At 40.4% G+C, this 14,334-nt stretch overlaps 1 protein-coding gene and 1 long non-coding RNA gene across 2 annotated transcripts in view; both read right to left on the bottom strand.

The window, feature by feature from the left end:
• LOC125244670 (B-cell receptor-associated protein 29-like) overlaps positions 1–14,334 on the bottom strand; it is a 35,285-nt gene that overhangs the window by 14,065 nt on the left and 6,886 nt on the right. The gene's annotated exons all lie outside the window — the stretch shown is intronic.
• LOC125244673 lies at positions 10,854–13,539 on the bottom strand. The gene is made up of 3 exons (XR_007179348.1): positions 12,433–13,539; positions 11,871–11,997; positions 10,854–11,322 (listed from the first exon to the last, which is right to left on the bottom strand). It is a non-coding gene; the product is annotated as an uncharacterized LOC125244673 (long non-coding RNA).

Raw genomic sequence — 14,334 nt, 5'->3', positions numbered from 1 at the left:
AGACTTGAATTGCAGTGGTGTAATTCACAAAAATTGCCACAGGAGGGCGAAACTATTTTATGTTCATTAGACTAAATTTGCAGTGGAGTAATTCACAAAAATCGCCACAGGAGGGCGAAACACATTTAAATTCATTAGACTTGAATTGCAGCGCTGTTATTTACAAAAATCACCACAGGAGGGCGAAACTATTTTATGTTCATTAGACTAAATTTGCAGTGGTGTAATTCACAAAAATTGCCACAGGAGGGCGAAACACATTTAAATTCATTAGACTTGAATTGCAGCGCTGTTATTTACAAAAATCACCACAGGAGGGCGAAACTATTTTATGTTCATTAGACTAAATTTGCAGTGGTGTAATTCACAAAAATCGCCACAGGAGGGCGAAACACATTTAAATTCATTAGACTTGAATTGCAGCGCTGTAATTTACAAAAATCACCACAGGAGGGCGAAACTATTTTATGTTCATTAGACTAAATTTGCAGTGGAGTAATTCACAAAAATCACCACAGGAGGGTGAAACACATTTAAATTTGTTAGATTGGAATTGCAGCGGGGTAATTCACAAAAATTGCCACAGGAGGGTGAAACACATTTAAATTTGTTAGATTGGAATTGCAGCGGGGTAATTCACAAAAATCACCATAGGAGGGCGAAACATTTAAATTCATTAGATTTGATTTGCTGCAGTGTAATTTACGAAGGTCACCACAGGAGGGCGAAACTTTTTTATGTTCATTAGACTCATTTTGCAATTGTGTAATTCACACAAATCACCACAGGAGGGCGAAACACATTTAAATTTATTAAACTTGAATTGCAGTGGTGTAATTCACAAAAATCACCACAGGAGGGAGAAACACATTTAAATTCATTAGACTTGAATTGCAGTGGTGTAATTCACAAAAATTGCCACAGGAGGGTGAAACACATTTAAATTCATTAGACTTGAATTGCAGCGGGGTAATTCACAAAAATTGCCACAGGAGGGCGAAACTATTTTATGTTCATTAGACTAAATTTGCAGTGGAGTAATTCACAAAAATTGCCACAGGAGGGCGAAACACATTTAAATTCATTAGACTTGAATTGCAGCGGGGTAATTCACAAAAATTGCCACAGGAGGGCGAAACACATTTAAATTCATTAGACTTGAATTGCAGCGGGGTAATTCACAAAAATTGCCACAGGAGGGTGAAACACATTTAAATTTGTTAGATTGGAATTGCAGCGGGGTAATTCACAAAAATTGCCACAGGAGGGTGAAACACATTTAAATTTGTTAGATTGGAATTGCAGCGGGGTAATTCACAAAAATCACCATAGGAGGGCGAAACATTTAAATTCATTAGATTTGATTTGCTGCAGTGTAATTTACGAAGGTCACCACAGGAGGGCGAAACTTTTTTATGTTCATTAGACTCATTTTGCAATTGTGTAATTCACACAAATCACCACAGGAGGGCGAAACACATTTAAATTTATTAAACTTGATTTGCATCAGTGTACTTCATGGAAATTGCCACAGCAGGGCGCACAGCATTTTAGGTCTTTTGACTTTTTGCAAATCAATTTATTTGAACTGAAGTGAGCTCAGAACATTGATAGTGTAAACAGATCTGATTGGCTGTTCATATTGCGAGAACACCCTCTTGCAGAAGTATAGTACATATATGTTCGTTAGACTCGATTTGTGTTGGTGTAATTCAGAAAACAGCCACAGGAGGGTATAATATATTTAATTTCATTAGAATTTGTTTTGATGAAATTCACAAAAATCATTGCAGGAATGCACAACCTGTTTAGCTTTGCAAATATATTATAAACAGAAAACCGGATGCTTCATAGATAGTGTAAATAGTTCTTATTGGCTGTTCATGTTGCAATGAAAAATATGTTTTTCTGCCCTCACCTTCTTACAGAAGTGTAGTGCATTTAAGCTCATTAGGCTCGATTTGCAGTGAGGTAATTCACAAAACCACCACAAGAGGAAAACTTGGAATGTCAGTGAATATCAAGGATTGCAATTGAGTATTTATTCACAAAAACGACAACCATTTATCATTATTAAAAAACAAACAAACAAAAAAAAAACGTTCAATAAAATCGGTTCAAAACATTCATCGCCTCTGCAGTCTCAGTGGCTCAGGAGATAAAGTGTTGTGTTTCAATCACGGTGTCCTGATTTCAAATCTCATTATTGCTTACTTTCAATTCTACTCATTAGACAAAGTATCCCGAAATCCAGCTGTTGATGGGCGAGTGGATAAACACGTGGACGAGACTGTGATGAAGGCACCGGTTCAAATCTTGCTTTAACTGCTCTATTGGAAACTTTATCTCAGGATAACAGTGAAACACAAGTTCCTTCACATGACCAGACAAGCGATCTGTGGCTCACAGGTATGAGCGCTGCCTGACGGGTTTAGAGGTTGCTGGTTCAATCCCAGCTGGGTCTCTATAACAGGAGTATCCCCCTCCCCAACAGAGTGTGGTCTCTCCTTGAAGCTTCCAGCGTAATCCCCAGCAGCAGTTAAGGTATGTGGTGTAGTGGTTTGAACGTCAGCCCTTAATGTGGGAAATCATGGTTTGAGTCCCTCTTTTGAGGTGGAAAAATTGTGTATTTTCGCTGGTTTTTCAATGAAAAAAGGACTAAAATGCAAAAATTGAACTAGGCAAACAAAAGAACCAGTGGTGCAGCGGTCTGAACGTCAGCCCTTGACCTGGTAAATCCTGGTTCGAGTCCCTCTCTTGACATTGATGTTTACTTTCACTGGTTTTTCGATGAAAATAAGGACAAGAATCCAAAAATAAAGAGTTAGAAGCGAGAATGGACCAGTGGTGCAGCGGTCTGAACGTCAGCCGTCAACGTGGTAAATTCTGGTTCGAGTCCCTCTCTTGACATGGATGTTTAGTTTCACTGGTTTTTCAATGAAAAAAAAGACAAGAATCCAAAAATAAAGAGTTAGAAGCGAGAATGGACCAGTGGTGCAGTGGTCTGAACGTCAGCCGTCAACGTGGTAAATTCTGGTTCGAGTCCCTCTCTTGACATGGATGTTTAGTTTCACTGGTTTTTCAATGAAAAAAAAGACAAGAATCCAAAAATAAAGAGTTAGAAGCGAGAATGGACCAGTGTTGCAGCGGTCTGAACGTCAGCCCTTGACCTGGTAAATCCTGGTTCGAATCCCTCTCTTGACATTGATGTTTAGTTTCACTGGTTTTTCAATGAAAAAAAAGACAAGAATCCAAAAATAAAGAGTTGAAAGCGAGAATGGACCAGTGGTGCAGCGGTCTGAACGTCAGACCTTGACCGGGTAAATCCTGGTTTGAATCCCTCTCTTGACATTGATGTTTAGTTTCACTGGTTTTTCAATGAAAAAAAAGACAAGAATCCAAAAATAAAGAGTTGAAAGCGAGAATGGACCAGTGGTGCAGCGGTCTGAACGTCAGCCCTTGACCTGGTAAATCCTGGTTCGAATCCCTCTCTTGACATTGATGTTTAGTTTCACTGGGTTTTCAATGAAAAAAAAGACAAGAATCCAAAAATAAAGAGTGGAAAGCGAGAATGGACCAGTGGTGCAGCGGTCTGAACGTCAGCCGTCAACGTGGTAAATTCTGGTTGGATGTTTAGTTTCGGTTTTTCAATGAGACAAGAATCCCTCTCTTGACATGGGTAAATCCTGGTTCGAATCCCTCTCTTGACATGTTTAGTTTCACTGGTTTTTCAATGAAAAAAAAGACAAGAATCCAAAAATAAAGAGTTAGAAGCGAGAATGGACCAGTGTTGAAACGTCAGCCCTTGACCTGGTAAATCCTGGTTCGAATCCCTCTCTTGAAATGTTTAGTTTCACTGGTTTTTCAATGAAAAAAAAGACAAGAATCCAAAAATAAAGAGTTGAAAGCGAGAATGGACCAGTGGTGCAGCGGTCTGAACGTCAGCCCTTGACCTGGTAAATCCTGGTTCGAATTCCTCTCTTGACATTGATGTTTAGTTTCACTGGTTTTTCAATGAAAAAAAAGACAAGAATCCAAAAATAAAGAGTTGAAAGCGAGAATGGACCAGTGGTGCAGCGGTCTGAACGTCAGCCCTTGACCTGGTAAATCGGTTCGAATCCCTCTCTTGACATGATGTTTAGTTTCACTGGTTTTTCATGAAAAAAAAGACAAGAATCCAAAAATAAAGAGAAGCGAGAACGGACCAGTGGTGCACCAGTGGCGCAGCGGTCTGTCGTGGAACGTCAGCCGTCGAATCCCTCTCTTGACATTGTAACTGGGTTTTCATGAAAAAAAAGACAAGAATCTGGTTCGAGTCCCTCTCTTGACATGGATGTTTAGTTTCACTGGTTTTTCAATGAAAAAAAGACAAGAATCCAAAAATAAAGAGTTAGAAGCGAGAATGGACCAGTGTTGCAGCGGTCTGAACGTCAGCCCTTGACCTGGTAAATCCTGGTTCGAATCCCTCTCTTGACATTGATGTTTAGTTTCACTGGTTTTTCAATGAAAAAAAAGACAAGAATCCAAAAATAAAGAGTTGAAAGCGAGAATGGACCAGTGGTGCAGCGGTCTGAACGTCAGCCGTCAACGTGGTAAATTCTGGTTCGAGTCCTGACATGGATGTTTAGTTTCACTGGTTTTTCATGAAAAAAAAGACAAGAATCCAAAAATAAAGGTTAGAAGCGAAATGGACCAGTGTTGCAGCGGTCTGAACTCAGCCCTGACCTGGTATTGGTTCGATCCCTCTCTTGACATTTGTTTAGTTTCACTGGTTTTTCAATGAAAAAAAAGACAAGAATCCAAAAATAAAGAGTTGAAAGCGAGAATGGACCAGTGGTGCAGCGGTCTGAACGTCAGCCCTTGACCTGGTAAATCCTGGTTCGAATCCCTCTCTTGACATTGATGTTTAGTTTCACTGGTTTTTCAATGAAAAAAAAGACAAGAATCCAAAAATAAAGAGTTGAAAGCGAGAATGGACCAGTGGTGCAGCGGTCTGAACGTCAGCCCTTGACCTGGTAAATCCTGGTTCGAATCCCTCTCTTGACATTGATGTTTAGTTTCACTGGTTTTTCAATGAAAAAAAAGACAAGAATCCAAAAATAAAGAGTTGAAAGCGAGAATGGACCAGTGGCGCAGCGGTCTGAACGTCAGCCGTCAACGTGGTAAATTCTGGTTCGAGTCCCTCTCTTGACATGGATGTTTAGTTTCACTGGTTTTTCGATGAAAAAAAAGACAAGAATCCAAAAATAAAGAGTTAGAAGCGAGAATGGACCAGTGGTGCAGCGGTCTGAACGTCAGCCCTTGACGTGGTAAATTCTGGTTCGAGTCCCTCTCTTGACATGGATGTTTAGTTTCACTGGTTTTTCGATGAAAAAAAAGACAAGAATCCAAAAATAAAAAGTCAGAAGCGAGAACGGACCAGTGGTGCAGCGGTCTGAACGTCAGCCCTTGTCGTGGAAAATCCTGGTTCGAATCCCTCTCTTGACATTGATGTTTAGTTTCACTGGGTTTTCACTGAAAAAAAAGACAAGAATCCAAAAATAAAGAGTTGAAAGCGAGAATGGACCAGTGTTGCAGCGGTCTGAACGTCAGCCGTCAACGTGGTAAATTCTGGTTCGAGTCCCTCTCTTGACATGGATGTTTAGTTTCACTGGTTTTTCAATGAAAAAAAAGACAAGAATCCAAAAATAAAGAGTTAGAAGCGAGAATGGACCAGTGTTGCAGCGGTCTGAACGTCAGCCCTTGACCTGGTAAATCCTGGTTCGAATCCCTCTCTTGACATTGATGTTTAGTTTCACTGGTTTTTCAATGAAAAAAAAGACAAGAATCCAAAAATAAAGAGTTGAGAGCGAGAATGGACCAGTGGTGCAGCGGTCTGAACGTCAGCCCTTGACCTGGTAAATCCTGGTTCGAATCCCTCTCTTGACATTGATGTTTAGTTTCACTGGTTTTTCAATGAAAAAAAAGACAAGAACCCAAAAATAAAGAGTTGAAAGTGAGAATGGACCAGTGGTGCAGCGGTCTGAACGTCAGCCCTTGACCTGGTAAATCCTGGTTCGAATCCCTCTCTTGACATTGATGTTTAGTTTCACTGGTTTTTCAATGAAAAAAAAGACAAGAATCCAAAAATAAAGAGTTGAAAGCGAGAATGGACCAGTGGTGCAGCGGTCTGAACGTCAGCCGTCAACGTGGTAAATTCTGGTTCGAGTCCCTCTCTTGACATGGATGTTTAGTTTCACTGGTTTTTCGATGAAAAAAAAGACAAGAATCCAAAAATAAAGAGTTAGAAGCGAGAATGGACCAGTGGTGCAGCGGTCTGAACGTCAGCCCTTGACGTGGTAAATTCTGGTTCGAGTCCCTCTCTTGACATGGATGTTTAGTTTCATTGGTTTTTCGATTAAAAAAAAGACAAGAATCCAAAAATAAAAAGTCAGAAGCGAGAACGGACCAGTGGTGCAGCGGTGAACGTCAGCCCTTGTCGTGGAAAATCCTGTCAGCCCTTGTCGTGGAAAATCCCTCTCTTGGTTGATGTTTAATCCCTCTCTTGACGTTGATGTTTAGTTTCACTGGTTTTCACTGAAAAAAAAGACAAGAATCCAAAAATAAAGAGTTGAAAGCGAGAATGGACCAGTGTTGCAGCGGTCTGAACGTCAGCCCTTGACGTGGGAAATCCTGGTTCGAGTCCCTCTCTTGACATGGATGTTTAGTTTCACTGGTTTTTCGATGAAAAAAAAGACAAGAATCCAAAAATAAAGAGTTGAAAGCGAGAATGGACCAGTGTTGCAGCGGTCTGAACGTCAGCCCTTGACGTGGTAAATTCTGGTTCGAGTCCCTCTCTTGACATGGATGTTTAGTTTCACTGGTTTTTCGATGAAAAAAAAGACAAGAATCCAAAAATAAAAAGGCGGTAGTGAGAATGGACCAGTGGTGCAGCGGTCTGAACGTCAGCCCTTGACCTGGTAAATCCTGGTTCGAATCCCTCTCTTGACATTGATGTTTAGTTTCACTGGTTTTTCAATGAAAAAAAAGACAAGAATCCAAAAATAAAGAGTTGAAAGCGAGAATGGACCAGTGGTGCAGCGGTCTGAACGTCAGCCGTCAACGTGGTAAATTCTGGTTCGAGTCCCTCTCTTGACATGGATGTTTAGTTTCACTGGTTTTTCGATGAAAAAAAAGACAAGAATCCAAAAATAAAGAGTTAGAAGCGAGAATGGACCAGTGGTGCAGCGGTCTGAACGTCAGCCCTTGACGTGGTAAATTCTGGTTTGAGTCCCTCTCTTGACATGGATGTTTAGTTTCATTGGTTTTTCGATGAAAAAAAAGACAAGAATCCAAAAATAAAAAGTCAGAAGCGAGAACGGACCAGTGGTGCAGCGGTCTGAACGTCAGCCCTTGTCGTGGAAAATCCTGGTTCGAATCCCTCTCTTGACGTTGATGTTTAGTTTCACTGGGTTTTCACTGAAAAAAAAGACAAGAATCCAAAAATAAAGAGTTGAAAGCGAGAATGGACCAGTGTTGCAGCGGTCTGAACGTCAGCCCTTGACGTGGGAAATCCTGGTTCGAGTCCCTCTCTTGACATGGATGTTTAGTTTCACTGGTTTTTCGATGAAAAAAAAGACAAGAATCCAAAAATAAAGAGTTGAAAGCGAGAATGGACCAGTGTTGCAGCGGTCTGAACGTCAGCCGTCAACGTGGTAAATTCTGGTTCGAGTCCCTCTCTTGACATGGATGTTTAGTTTCATTGGTTTTTCGATGAAAAAAAAGACAAGAATCCAAAAATAAAAAGTCAGAAGCGAGAACGGACCAGTGGTGCAGCAGTCTGAACGTCAGCCCTTGACCTGGTAAATCCTGGTTCGAATCCCTCTCTTGACGTTGATGTTTAGTTTCACTGGGTTTTCACTGAAAAAAAAGACAAGAATCCAAAAATAAAGAGTTGAAAGCGAGAATGGACCAGTGTTGCAGCGGTCTGAACGTCAGCCCTTGACGTGGTAAATTCTGGTTCGAGTCCCTCTCTTGACATGGATGTTTAGTTTCACTGGTTTTTCGATGAAAAAAAAGACAAGAATCCAAAAATAAAAAGGCGGTAGTGAGAATGGACCAGTGGTGCAGCGGTCTGAACGTCAGCCCTTGACCTGGTAAATCCTGGTTCGAATCCCTCTCTTGACATTGATGTTTAGTTTCACTGGTTTTTCAATGAAAAAAAAGACAAGAATCCAAAAATAAAGAGTTGAAAGCGAGAATGGACCAGTGGTGCAGCGGTCTGAACGTCAGCTGTCAACGTGGTAAATTCTGGTTCGAGTCCCTCTCTTGACATGGATGTTTAGTTTCACTGGTTTTTCGATGAAAAAAAAGACAAGAATACAAAAATAAAGAGTTGAAAGCGAGAATGGACCAGTGTTGCAGCGGTCTGAACGTCAGCCCTTGACGTGGTAAATTCTGGTTCGAGTCCCTCTCTTGACATGGATGTTTAGTTTCACTGGTTTTTCGATGAAAAAAAAGACAAGAATCCAAAAATAAAAAGTCGGTAGTGAGAATGGACCAGTGGTGCAGCGGTCTGAACGTCAGCCCTTGACGTGGAAAATCCTGGTTCGAATCCCTCTCTTGACATTGATGTTTAGTTTCACTGGTTTTTCGATGAAAATAAGGACAAGAATCCAAAAATAAAAAGTCAGAAGCGAGAACGGACCAGTGGTGCAGCGGTCTGAACGTCAGCCCTTGACGTGAAAAATCCTGGTTCGAATCCCTCTCTTGACATTGATGTTTAGTTTCACTGGGTTTTCACTGAAAAAAAGGACAAGAATCCAAAAATAAAGAGTTAGAAGCGAGAATGGACCAGTGGTGCAGCGGTCTGAACGTCAGCCCTTGACGTAGTAAATTCTGGTTCGAGTCCCTCTCTTGACATGGATGTTTAGTTTCACTGGTTTTTCGATGAAAAAAAAGACAAGAGTCCAAAAATAAAAAGTCAGAAGCGAGAACTGACCAGTGGTGCAGCGGTCTGAACGTCAGCCCTTGTCGTGGAAAATCCTGGTTCGAATCCCTCTCTTGACATTGATGTTTAGTTTCACTGGGTTTTCACTGAAAAAAAAGACAAGAATCCAAAAATAAAGAGTTAGAAGCGAGAATGGACCAGTGTTGCAGCGGTCTGAACGTCAGCCCTTGACGTGGGAAATCCTGGTTCGAGTCCCTCTCTTGACATGGATGTTTAGTTTCACTGGTTTTTCGATGAAAAAAAAGACAAGAATCCAAAAATAAAGAGTTGAAAGCGAGAATGGACCAGTGTTGCAGCGGTCTGAACGTCAGCCCTTGACGTGGTAAATTCTGGTTCGAGTCCCTCTCTTGACATGGATGTTTAGTTTCACTGGTTTTTCGATGAAAAAAAGACAAGAATCCAAAAATAAAGAGTTGAAAGCGAGAATGGACCAGTGTTGCAGCGGTCTGAACGTCAGCCCTTGACGTGGTAAATTCTGGTTCGAGTCCCTCTCTTGACATGGATGTTTAGTTTCACTGGTTTTTCGATGAAAAAAAAGACAAGAATCCAAAAATAAAAAGTCGGTAGCGAGAATGGACCAGTGGTGCAGCGGTCTGAACGTCAGCCCTTGTCGTGGAAAATCCTGGTTCGAATCCCTCTCTTGACATTGATGTTTAGTTTCACTGGTTTTTCGATGAAAATAAGGACAAGAATCCAAAAATAAAAAGTCAGAAGCGAGAACGGACCAGTGGTGCAGCGGTCTGAACGTCAGCCCTTGTCGTGGAAAATCCTGGTTCGAATCCCTCTCTTGACATTGATGTTTAGTTTCACTGGGTTTTCACTGAAAAAAAAGTCAAGAATCCAAAAATAAAGAGTTGAAAGCGAGAATGGACCAGTGTTGCAGCGGTCTGAACGTCAGCCCTTGACGTGGGAAATCCTGGTTCGAGTCCCTCTCTTGACATGGATGTTTAGTTTCACTGGTTTTTCGATGAAAAAAAAGACAAGAATCCAAAAATAAAAAGTCGGTAGCGAGAATGGACCAGTGGTGCAGCGGTCTGAACGTCAGCCCTTGACGTGGAAAATCCTGGTTCGAATCCCTCTCTTGACATTGATGTTTAGTTTCACTGGTTTTTCGATGAAAATAAGGACAAGAATCCAAAAATAAAAAGTCAGAAGCGAGAACGGACCAGTGGTGCAGCGGTTTGAACGTCTGTCCTTGACGTGGAAAGTCCTGGTTCGAATCCCTCTCTTGACATTGATGTTTAGTTTCACTGGTTTTTCGATGTAAATAAGGACAAGAATCCAAAAATAAAAAGCCGGAAGCAAGAACGGACCAGTGGTGCAGCGGTCTGAACGTCAGCCCTTGACGTGGAAAATCCTGGTTCAAATCCCTCTCTTGACATTGATGTTTAGTTTCACTGGTTTTTCGATGAAAAAAAAAGGACAAGAATCCAAAAAAAAGAGCAGTCAGTGTGAAAGTGCCAGTAGCTCAGCGGTCTGAGCATGTCCTCCCTGAACGGAAGGACCTGGGTTCGATTCCCCCGTCTGGTCACTGAAGCACGGTTGCGTGACGGTCGCCCGGTCGTGAGCTGTGACAAGCTGATCAGAGCGGATCAGATCATGACTGGAAGGACGAGAGAAGGCAAGACGCAAAGGGGGGGAGTTAAGATCCAGACCGCTCCCCCTGGGACCTCTCAGACAATATCCAGCAGCGGTTATGGAGCACAAGTTCAATTTTTCCTTTTATACTTATAAAAATTTCCAGACAGAGGCTAAGTCAGTAGTTTGGGTGTGGCTTTTTTGGCCACTCCCCTTAAATCTTGACGATTCAGCCCAGCTCCTCCCCCGATTTCATCCAATGGAAATCGTAGATGCACCTTCCTTCCTCTGGGGGAAACACCCTCAAACCAGCATTTGAAGGGGTGTTTCCCTTGAGATGATCCACACTGAAAAATTCAGACTACAGCAGCATCACATTACAGACATGAACATGCTAATAAGCTGGATTCTTAATGCTTAATTGATTTTAGCTTGGCAATCATGAACTTAGTCACAGCTTGCCCAAAAACTACTATAGATGCGGGCCAGTGAATGACAGATGAGCCCACACCTCATTTGAACTACTGATTATATGCAACAATGCATTGATGTTGGAAATCATGAACGGCACACAAATGTCACATTTAGCCTTTTATTGTGCACAAACTGATCACTCCAGTTTGTAAAACACTCCATTTTCAAACACATGCATTCAAACAAATGGTCGTAAACTTTATCCCAGAGAAAGGATATGAGCTGCAGCTGCTTCTGTCACCTCCTCATATGACCTCCAGCAGTTCTGACCCAGAGATCCTCTACAAACAGACAGACAGACAATCAGAAACACTTCACATTTCACTAATAACTCCTTCCTGTAGGAAGGTTCAGACAGAAATGAACATGATTAAATATGTTTATATGAAAAGTCTAAAACAATAAGTTTTGCATTCCAATAGATGTCTATGTTATTAGTTATTCTATGTACACATCTAAAATCTGGATACGCTCCTTTTCAAGTTAATTAATATCAGGTGATATTAAATGATCAGTCATGAGGACACTGCTGCAATTTATACATTTCAGGTGACAGAGGGAGCTGTAAGATATAATACATATAAAAACAATAAACTTTAAAATGAGATTCAATTCAAAAGCATAACTGATAAGTCAAGTATTTTTTATAAAACACTGTTGCAACCACATATAAACAAAACTGCATTTTTATGTTATTAAACAGAACGTATCATACAGTGTTTATGTGAAAACAGACTTAAAAAGTTAAAATGTTAAAATGTTAAAAGTCCAAAAGTAAGAGCATCTAAAGCATCTTTTCTTAAAAATTAACTTAAAAATAAGAACTTACAATATTAAAGAAGACTTCTCCTTGTGCTCACGCTGGTCCTCAGGTGGATTGCAAATTGGCAACAGGCTGTCGGATATTAATCACATTTTCAGCCAATTGGATCACTGCTTGTAAGTCCCGCCCACTGCTGACAGAACAATCTGAGATTAAAGGGATAGTTCACCCAAAAATGAAAATTCTGTCATAATTTATTCACCCTCAAGTTGTTCCAAACCTGTACAAATTTCTTTGTTCTGCTGAACACAAAGGAAGATATTTTTAAGAATGTGGGAAACTGAACAGTTCTGGAGCACCATTGACTTCCAAAGTATTCTTTTTTCCTGATATATGGAAGTCAATGGTGCCCCAAAGCGGCCTGGTTACAACCTTTCTTCACATTAAAGTAAAGCAACAGCAACTGATTCATTTGTTCTGTAAACAACGTCGAGCAGCATCAACTCCAGCAAACTGCTTTGACATCACAAGACAAACATCAATACAAACTTAATCGACAACTTAAATACAAATGAGGACTGTTATATAATCTGTGATAGTGAAGAGAAACGCGTTTTAAATTACTTACAGGTGAGTCTTGTGACACTGTCGATCATTATCTCAATGTGTGTCAGTTGATTCTGCTGTTGAGTGACTTTATGAGTCTGTCACTGAGCTGTCATCTGCAGGATCTGTACTTTTATGACTGTAAAACGATCAGAACGCGGTGCAGCGGCTGTCAAGTTGACATCAGGTGTTGTTGTCAAGGATCCAAAGATGTCATGAACGTGAAGAGGAGTGGATGACACACTGCACAGTTTCTACCAGACGAGTCGAGTTTCACCACCAACAGACTGAAGATGACTTCAAGTTGCGTTACTGACTCAGTTCTTAGACGTCTAGTTTACTTTAACATTTTTATACTCATAACAAAGCTCAGAATTTATATGTTAAATATGATGACCAGAGTGCTCACCTCTTGCAATGTCAATATCTTGACCAAAAATTGATGCACCTCCTGATGGAAAGGACATTACAACATTTATTTCCATCAAGTGGTTAGCAATTTTTGGTCGAGATCTTGTATTGACAATCCAGCACATCCCAAAGACTTACACTGAGGTTAAAGTCAGGACTCAGAAATGCCCATTCATGTGTGAAAATTATTCTTTGTGCTCTCTGAACCATTTTTTCACCCTGATGAATATTGGCATTGTCATCCTGGAATATGGCCATGATACATATTCCAACATGGTTGTTTAAGAAAAGAAAAGCTGCACACTCCATCTGTTAGGATTAAAAGAACCGTTGCCAAACATAAAACATGCTAGAAACATTAAGTAATAATGATCCATTCATAGGTTCTTAAGTATTTACCTAATAAAATCCAAACGGCGATCTTTTTTTTGGCCGGGCAGTGTATTTAATAGTGCAAATCATTCATCAAGTATATTATACTTCAGTAATGCTATAACAGTTCAGCATCTGTTCAGTTAATGCTAAGTACAGAAATTTTGGCAGAGCTGTGTATTTTTATTGAAATTATACTATAAATAAATCTATTTTACACTAGTAACACAAAATAGTTCCACTCAGGACCTTAAGTACAAAAACTGTCTCAATTGAAACCCATTAAAGGTGCCATCGAACGTTTTTTTTTACAAGGTGTAATATAAGTCTAAGGTGTCCCCTGAATGTGTCTGTGAAGTTTCAGCTCAAAATACCCCATAGATTTTTTTAAATGAATTTTTTAACTGCCTATTTTGGGGCATCATTAACTATGCACCGATTCATACTGCGGCCCCTTTAAATCTTGTGCTCCCCGCTCACGGAGCTCGCGCTTGCCTTAAACAGCATAAACAAAATTCACACAGCTAATATAACCCTCAAAATGGATCTTTACAAAGTGTTTGTCATGCAGCATGTCTAATCGCGTAAGTACAGTGTTTATTTGGATGTTTACATTTGATTCTGAATGAGTTTGAGGCTATGCTCTGTGGCTAACGGCTAATGCTACACTGTTGGAGAGATAATAAAGAATTTGGCGAACATGGCAGGATTGGCCACCCTTTATAAAGAATGAAGATGTGTTTATGAATTATACAGACTGCACATGTTTAAAAATTAAAATAGCGACGACTCTTGTCTCCGTGAATACAGTAAGAAACGAAGGTAACTTTAACCACATTTAACAGTACATTAGCAACATGCTAACGAAACATTTAGAAAGACAATTTACAAATATCACAAAAAAAATCATGATATAATGGATCATGTCAGTTATTATTGCTCCATCTGCCATTTTTCGCTATTGTCCTTGCTTGCTTACCTAGTCTGATGATTCAGCTGTGCACATCCAGACGTTCTGCCCTTGTCTAATGCCTTTCATAATGTTGGGAACATGAGCTGGCATATGCAAATATTGGGGGCGTACATATTAATGATCCCGACTGTTACGTAACAGTCGGTGTTATGTTGAGATTCACCTGTT

Source organism: Megalobrama amblycephala, linkage group LG14, assembly GCF_018812025.1.
Source record: "Megalobrama amblycephala isolate DHTTF-2021 linkage group LG14, ASM1881202v1, whole genome shotgun sequence".
Lineage (NCBI taxonomy): Eukaryota > Metazoa > Chordata > Actinopteri > Cypriniformes > Xenocyprididae > Megalobrama > Megalobrama amblycephala.
This window is presented reverse-complemented; position numbering and strand designations above follow the sequence as displayed.